Raw genomic sequence first — 9121 nt, 5'->3', positions numbered from 1 at the left:
CTTTATTATCAACAATAGCAGGACCTTTGTTGTTATTAATAATAGCACTAACTTTTGGACCATGTATTTTTAATAAATTGATTGTGATTGTAAAGGGATGTTTAGAAGCGGCACATCTAATGCTCATACATGCCAAATACGAGCCAATAAGTACCAACAAAGGAATCAAGGAAACATTAGTTCTTAGTAGCCAGGCATTGCAGAGATTCAATGAACAAAATGAGTAACTAAAAGAAAAAGGAGGGATTGTAATACACAATAAATGTTTGTTCATTGTCTTTTGTATTATAAAAACAAGGAGTTCTGTTTGAGGAACGGGAGTTGTGAAAACTCCTTTGCTAGACACTATGAAAATTCTTTTGCTTAATGTAACAAAAAAGAGAACCCCCTCCCCTTCTCTCCTTCTGCATCTCAGTTGCCTCTTTTGTTCAAAGACACTGCTGCAAAGTTCATGTAACCATCTCCTGATAAGTTGCTAAACTAGTGTATCAACATCCTGCATTCCTGTCTCACGCTGGGCCAACATGACCAAATAAAAAAAAGAAGTTGAACCACAACGCGGAGGAAGACTACGGCCTTCATCTTCACGACCACCAGAGGGACAGAGACGACCCCCTAGCAACAGTGCGCGCAGTCGCAGAATATACCAGGATGTGCTGCGTAATCCCGGAATTACCAAGATATAAAAAGGGACCCTGGCGGGGGTGAGGTGCGCGCCGTTGGAGGAGCCGAGACTCCCCGGCCGCCCAGCGCTGTTTTGCTTGCTGTTGCTTACTCAATAAATTCCTTTCTATTATTAATGCAATGCTCTCTGAAAATTAATTAAGGGGGCAACTTATAACAGTATCCACATTATCATACTGCCTCCAGATTTCTGTGTATTTCTCTATAGGTCTAATTTGTAACTTCCCTACCACACACCACTGAAAAGGAAGTTTCATACTCAGAAATTGCTGCAATAGCATAGGAATGCAGACTAGTCAGCCAGATATGACAGATACAAAGAACATACTGGCTTGTTTCTAATCTTTCTAGATTTTGCAAGATTTTTATTGGGGTTTTATTTTTTTATTTTGTTTTAATCTTGCCAGGTTAGGTAAATCAGTTGTTGACTTTAAGGTATGCAGAACATAATGGTAACTGGAGAAGAGAACACGCCACTTTAAATAGAAACATGAACCCCCCGTTTCCCATCCCATCACAGATCTGCAACACTATAAACACATCTTCCAAGAATATAATAGTGATTTTGGTTGGAGAATTAGTCATATACTCATCTGGGATTAGTGATCATTACTAAAGACTCATGAATGTAAAGCAGCTCAGGACTGAGACCTTTTCTTCAGTCACCGGTGGTGCAATGATTACTTTTGTTTGAAATGAAATAGGCAGGGAAATGGTTGAGCTAAAAAGGGTAACACTTCATCCAGACAGTGATATAGGCCTGGCTAAATTTCTAGAGGTCATTAATTTCTAGAGGTAATTTCACCTATTTGGTGAAATAAACTAACTAGGTGTTCAATGAGCTAAACTTCAGATTTGTAATCAAAGAGTTAAGGAGCCAAATAAACACTGAATCACACAGAACTGTAGGGGTTGGAAGGGACCTCAAAAGATCATTGGGTCCAAACCCCCTGCCAAAGCAGGTTCCTCAGAGCAGGCTGCCCAGGTAGGCATCCAGACAGGCCTTGAATATCTCCAGAGAAGGAGACTCCACAACCTCCCTAGGCAGCCTGTTCCAATGCTCCGTCACCCTCACTGTGAAGAAGTTCTTCCGCATGTCAGTGCGGAACTTCCTGTGCTCTAACTTGCAGCCATTGCCCCTTGTCCTATCCCCACAAACCGCTGAGAAGAGGTTGGCTACATCCTTCTGTCCCCCACCCCTCAGATATTTATATACATTGAGGAGATCCACTATCAGTCTTCTTTTCTCCAGGCTGAACAGACCTAGGTCTCTCAGCCTTTCCTCATAAGGAAGATGCTCCAGGCCCCGTATCATCTTTGTGGCCCTCTGCTGGACTCTTTCCAGGAGATCCCTGTCTTCCTTGTACGGGGGAGCCCAGAACTGGACACAGTACTTCAGGTGAGGCCTGACCAGGGCAGAGTAGAGGGGGAGGATCACCTCCCCTGACCTGCTGGCCATGCTCCTTTTAATGCATGCCAGGATCCCATTAGCCCTCTTGACCACAAGGGCACAGCGCTGGCTCATGGTCAACCTGTCGTCCATCAGGACCCCCAGGTCCTTCTCCTCAGAGCTCCTCTCCAGCAGGTCATCCCCCAGCCTGTACTGATACTTCAGGTGAAATAAAACATCTTTTAAAAGAGAACCTACAAATGGGCAATATTAAAATAGAAGAATAATACACAATAAGAAGCTGTTCTTCTCCAAATGTTGTTCTGAAAACATTTCAAGTCTGCTCCTTTAATTTTGGGAAGACTTGGACAACTGGATGCTTCCCAGATACTCTGTACTAATGCTCCAGTCTCAACTTGCAATTTCCAGAGCTTTGACACCACTTCTGAACTTCAGTGAGGACATATCTAAGTTACAGTTGACCCAGAAATGTGAGATGCCATTCACTGGGCTAAGCTGTCCTTGTTCCACTAATCATCTCTTATTTTCCAGTGATTTTTGCATTTTACTGAGAGTATGTATAGGATGAAGGACCACACACAGTTCTTCCTGCCAGGAGACTTAATAGTCTAATAGTCTCTTCAATGTTTCCTTATGGTTTGTGACTATTGCACCTCTAAACCACAAAATATTGCCTTAAATTAGGGTAACACCTCAGCCCAGGCATGACTAAACATAATTAGCTTGTTCAGACTTTCACAGACTATTACAGCTATAATTTCTTCCAGGTTACAACACACTTAAACAGAATTTTCCCAAACTCCTTAGCACAGAAAAATGCAAATTGAATGTGATTCAAGCCTTCTCTTTAGTCCCACCCATTTGGTTTCCATCCCCAGTGTTAGATTCCAACACAGAGTTCCTCCATGCCTGGGTTTCTTTTACTGTGAAGGTATTTTGCTTTTTTTGCTTTTACTTTTCAGGTTTCAAGCACCATAACTACATGCCTAGAAATATTGTGCACTGTTACAATGTAGACAGAAAGTGGCATCACATCAAAGACTCCCAGAAAACTCAAAGTTAGGCATAAAATAAACATGCAATGCCTATAATGCTCAAAGATGAGTTTTTAGTTCCAAACAAATTCTTCAGAACAAAACAAATGTTCCGAACAAATTCTTAGTCATTTTTTTTTTTTTTCCAATGCTTTTTTCTGGCCTTGCTGAGTAAAAGCTGAGTTTGGGTAAACTGAGTGGTGGTCAGGTAAGGAAAGAGTCCTGATCCTTATAAACCCTCAAAGAATCTGTAAAAATGAGACAGTAAGGGATAAATCTTGTTTTATTACAAGAACAAGATTTTTGATTAGCTTTAGTGAGTTGTATTAAAAAAAAAAAATCTAACTCAACCATTATGTTGTTTCCCAAATACACACTTTGTTTTTCAAAGGCTACATCATGTGCTTTTATATAATGTTAACGTTTCTCTTAAATTGGATAAATGCACATGAATGGAAAAGGTTTCATGCAAATGAAACTAAAAACACATGTTGCATTAATGCAAAAATTATGTTGGTCCATTCTGTTGCCAAAGGGGTGTCTCCACACCTGCTATTATTTCTGTCAAAACTAAGACCAACCTTCCATCAGGTAGCCTAGACAGCTTTACTTTTGGAACTGTTGTCTAGTAAAGCAGCACAAGTCATTGGAAGCAAAATGCAACATTTTGGACTTTACACATTCAGGAATGTTTTAAACTGTCAAGCACAAAGCCATAACCAAGGGTTTACTGGTCTCTGGGCTGTAAGATATCATTGTCCATTTGTAATCTGTCAACTCTGTTTTCCTGAATTTGTATATTTGAATGGGTGGTTGTTAGATGGAAAGGCTGTCTAAACAGCAGGGCTATTTGGAACTATAAAAATACAGCATAAATAAAAGTTAATGACAGTGTAGGTTTATATTGCCTAAATATGTCTAAATTTAGGAATATATATGCATATTTTTAAAAAATATTCAGTCAGTGTATACGCTTTCATAATGATCACCATATTTCAATAATAGATTTAGCAGCACCTACAGATTTATTCATCTTTTAATGGTAGATATCTATGGCATGATTTATTTGTGTGCTAAGATGTTTAATATACACTGAGATAAGAGAGATATCTGTATGGAACTAGTTGATAATGATACAGGCCAAGTGGATACATGCCTGTACAGAGTGATAATCAGAGCCCAGATGAGATACTACAGAATATTTCAAATGGCATTAGCCTCCTGTGTTTAGGCAACAGAATCACACCTGGTATTTGTTCATATGTGATCTCTAACTTGTTAATATGTGATCTCATATGTGATCTACAGGATTCAATCAATTTACCTAAATTTGTATTTCTGACACCAGTTGAGATGCCCTAAGGAGTCTGAGATAGTTGCACAATACTGGAAAGCATAGCAAAGTACTTACTGCAAAAGAACGTCCTTCTTGACTGGCAGATGGAGGGAAGGCAACTGCCATAAGGTATCACAAATCTAACATGACTAAATCATGCCCTAGGTCTCCATTAAATACCACAAGAACTTCAAAAAATGTCTGCCATTCACTTGGAGATAATTATATCATGGACAACTGGGTTGGTTTTACTCGAGTGGGCAGCCAAGCTCCACCACAACTGCTCTCTCACTCCCCCTCCTCAAAGAGGAATGGGGAGAAAATACGATGAAAAGGGCTCAAGGATTAAGATAAGGACAAGAAGACCACGCAGTAATTATTGTAACAGGTGAAACAGACTCAGCATAAGGAGACAGTAAGATTTATTGCTTATTACTAACAAGCTAGAGAAGTGAGAAACAAAGGAAAGAAACCAAAAGCACCTTTTCCCTCCCATCTACCCTCTTCCACCTCCTCCACCCGAGCGGTGCAGGGGGACAGGGGAATGGGGGTTATGGTCAGTCTATAGCACTTCTCTGCCTCTCCATTCCAGTCACTCTCATCCTCTGTGCTGAGGGGTCCCTCCCACGGGATGCAGTCCTTGGTGAACTGATCCAAAGTGGGCTTCCCAATGGTAGCAGCTCTTCCAGAACTGCTCCAAATGTGGGTCCGTACCAAGGGGTCCATCCCTCAGGAGCAAACTATTCTAACCTGGGTCTCCCACGGGCAGCAGCTCCTGCCAGGTCACCTGCTCCTGCATGGTCTCCTCTCCATGGGCTACAGGTCCGGAATCTGCTCTGGCAGGGGTCTTCCACAGGCCGCAGACTCCGTCGGTGCAGGTCCACCTGCTCCACCGTGGTCTCCTTTACGGACTGCAGCATGGAACCCTGCTCCACCGTGGCACTCCATGGACTGCAGGGGGACAGCCTGCTTCACCATGGTCCTCACCACAGGCCGCAGGGGACTTCTGCTCCGGCACCTGGAGCACCTCTCCCCCTCTTTCTTCACTGACCTTGGAGCTTGCAAGGCTGTTCCTCACTCCTCTCACTCTCCCAGCTGCTGTGTGTGTCACAGCATTTTTTTTTTCCCTGTCTTAAATATGCGCTCACAGAGGCGCAAAACAACATTGCTTATTGGCTCAGCTCTGGTCAACAGTGGGGCCCTTACCAAACATGGGGCAGCTTCTAGATCCTTCTCACAGAAGCCACCCTTATGGCTCCCTGCTACCAAAACCTTGCCACATAAACCCACTACAACACCTACATTTCATAGAATCATACAGTGGCCCAAGTTGGAAGGGACCTTGAATGATCATCTGATGCAACCCTTCACAGAAATGAGACTAGACAAGATTACCTAGTAACCTCACAAGTCACATCTTAAAAATCTCCAGTGATGTGGACTCTACCTCATCCCTAGGAATCCTGTTCCAGTGTTAGATTTTTCTCACTGAAAAAAACTTCTTTCTTATATCAAGATAAGAAATGTAGGTGTCCAAAGTTTGCAGGACTTGAGTCCAGCAAATGATCCTTTTTTTTTTTTTTGAGAACACTTTTTTTTTTTTTTTTTTTTTTTTTTTTTTTAACTTTTAAGTTCAAGGTGAGATTCTGCCTTTTTGTATGAGTTTGTACAGCACAGCACTATACTGATTTAGGTCATGGAAATTATTACTATAGTAAGGAAAATTCTGTGATTTCTATTCAGGAAAGCTGTCCAGTAGTCCCTTATAAATTGAATTTTTGGTTCCTCTGACATATATTTTCCTCTCTAGCTTTTTTGCTAGATAAAAGTAATAAAGAAAAATTTGTAAAATTATGGACTAACTATGGAATTACATTTTTAAAATCAAAACAGACACCAAACAATAGAAACAATAGAAAGCAGAGCACCTCTAAATGCACAGAATATGAAATGCAACAATGTCTAAGATGCAAAAATAAAAGATGAGAAAGTCAAAAATGTTCAACGTTATAATTTCAAAAAAAAAAAAAGATGGTGAAATGTAGCGGATGACAGGTGACAGATTACCCATGGAAAAAATGTAGGCATAGACGTGATCATAGACTGGCTACAGTTAGGTGCTGGACCTCATTCACAGAGGTATGAATTAATCTTTACAAAGCAACAAAAGAATAAGAACCGGAGACAAATGAAAGACAGTCTTGTGTTGCTTGTCTCAACTGTGATAAAGAAGGCTAATTTAACATAGTTTCCCTGAATGGGTCATCACCAGTAGAAAAATGGATATAAAAGCATGAATTTAGGATTTAGTAGTCTCAATAGCTACAGGTCAGCATGGTCCAAAATCATTTTGTCTGATTGCAAGAGAATGTGAATTAAGTTTAAATCATTCAAATATCAGCCATAAACCTACTGTGCAGCCAAATGTTTCCTATGAATAATCTTTGCTTTCCTGAAGCTCCATTGCTTATACTCTGTTCTGTGCCACAGTGTAGTTAAAAAGCAAATTTTTACAAAGCTGGTAAAGAATTACATCTCGTTATTATACTATATAAATGCTGTGAGTGTTTCTATTTGCACAAAAAGTCACAGTGTTGTTTACTGCCACAAATTCATCTTTATTGTAATCATTTTCTGTGTGTTTTAACTACAGCTGTCTTTTATGTCGATGATATAAAAAAGAATATGAAATTATAGATGGAAAGAAAAGAAAATAAAAGAAATTGTCCAAAGCTCTCAGCTCTTTAACTGCAATGGTGTTTGGCATAGAAAGCCTACTATCCCATGAAATGTTTCTCCAATTCCTATCTGTTTGTTCCCAGTTTACTTGAGCATAGAAAGGGACTGTTTTGTGTTTTTTATTTTAGATCAGTTTGCATGGAGTTTTGTCCATGTATTAGGCAACAAAAAATAAGTTTGACTGAATAGAAAGAAAAAAATAAAATTTTATCTAAACCCTAGTATTCACCATCAAGTGAAAAAAAGTTTCCTAATAAAAAGAACAGAATGGTTCTGTAAGGAACCATTCAGGAAAGTGAAACATTAAAATATTGTTTGCTTGCTTGACTAGATTTCATACGACCATATGAGAAAATCTTATTTTAAGGAAAACAAGTCTTATCCAGTGGAATTACTCATCCAGTGACTAGTAGGGAGTCTAAGTTGATTCTGGGAATGTATAGTAAGATGGTGATGTCAGTTTCCAATGTAATATTCAAATCTCCAAGTCTTTGAGTTGTTAGTATTCATTAATCCTATTAGCTTCTCTGTGAATTGAAAACATTCAATATTAAACCAAATTAGCTGAAGTTTTCTAGAGCTTCCACATCGGTTAAAAATTACAGAAAAAAAAAAATGTCTTCCTTTATTTTAAAGACATTTTACAGTCTTAAGGGTAGACAGTGAGGTGGATTGAAAACTAGCTAAGTGGGAAAGCCTGGAGTGTGGTGATCAATGGTGCAGTGTAGGCCAATAACTAGTGTGGTACCCCACACTTCTTTATCCATCATGACTAGACAGATGAAAATCTACGGTAGCAATTTAGCCTTTAAGGTCATTTTCTTATTTTATTTTATTTTATTTTATTTTATTTTATTTTATTTTATTTTATTTTATTTTATTTTATTTTATTTTATTTTATTTTATTTTATTTTATTTTCTAAACAGGCTGTGTAAAAATCTTCCTCACAGAATGACCAACAGAAATATGACCCTTGTGCACCTTTTTCAGATAATTAATTAGGTCAATTCTGACTACTAAGCCCCTTGTCAGGTTATTTCTATTAGTGATAAGGAGCAATTGACCTTAAAACATTAAAACCAGGTAGATGAGCCTATTCCACAAGGTCTCTTGTCTCCAACCTTGTTAAGTGAAATCTGCCGGGTGTGGGTCATTTTACCTTTGCTATATAGGAAGCATGAGGAGTGGGGGAAGGCTTCCTAGAGGAGTTTGAGGGTCAGATTATCTAGTGTGCTTTTCTATCAGGGTGAAATAGACTCAGTGTTACCCAGGAGACTGCTTTTTGTGTTTTCTGCTATCTCTGTGAAATGGTTTTAAAAACTCTATGAGCTAATTACGTTGGTGGTGCCTTCTCAGTACAGTAAAACCCTGGTGGTATTATTTCACTGTTTAAGCTGTGAGCTTGTTGGAAGTGACTGAAGTTCAGAAGCTGGCAGGTACGTGTTCTTGGGTTCTACAGCTGTTTAATGTCATGGAGTTGTACTTCCTTCACCTTCACTGTTTTCAGTGAAATTACTTATTGATTCTAAGCTCCCTTCCCAGCCCTTAAAAACAAAGCAAAAACAAATCTCAGAAATTGAAGTGCATACGGGTAAGCTTGACTTTGAAGAATGTTTTAAGTAATATTAATTATTTGTTAGGATTCAATAAGAGGCTGTATGAAAATGATGCCTTAATGTGAATTCAAATTTTGTCTTGTGGTAAGTAGAAAGATGAGGAACCCACACTGTATGAATTGGCTAAACAATTCTGGCAGCACAAAGGAAGTCTCTCCTATTCCCCACAGGCCTGCATCTTAGCTGTGGAGAAGCTTTCTGAAGCAGTCTACCAACTATAAATACCTGAAGGGAGTGTACAAAGAGGATGGAGCCAGGTGCCTGGTCATTTTTTTTTGATTTTTTTTCCTAAAGTCAATT

The sequence above is a fragment of the Aythya fuligula genome, chromosome 1 (assembly GCF_009819795.1).
Source record: "Aythya fuligula isolate bAytFul2 chromosome 1, bAytFul2.pri, whole genome shotgun sequence".
Classification (NCBI taxonomy): Eukaryota; Metazoa; Chordata; class Aves; order Anseriformes; family Anatidae; genus Aythya; species Aythya fuligula.
This window is presented reverse-complemented; position numbering follows the sequence as displayed.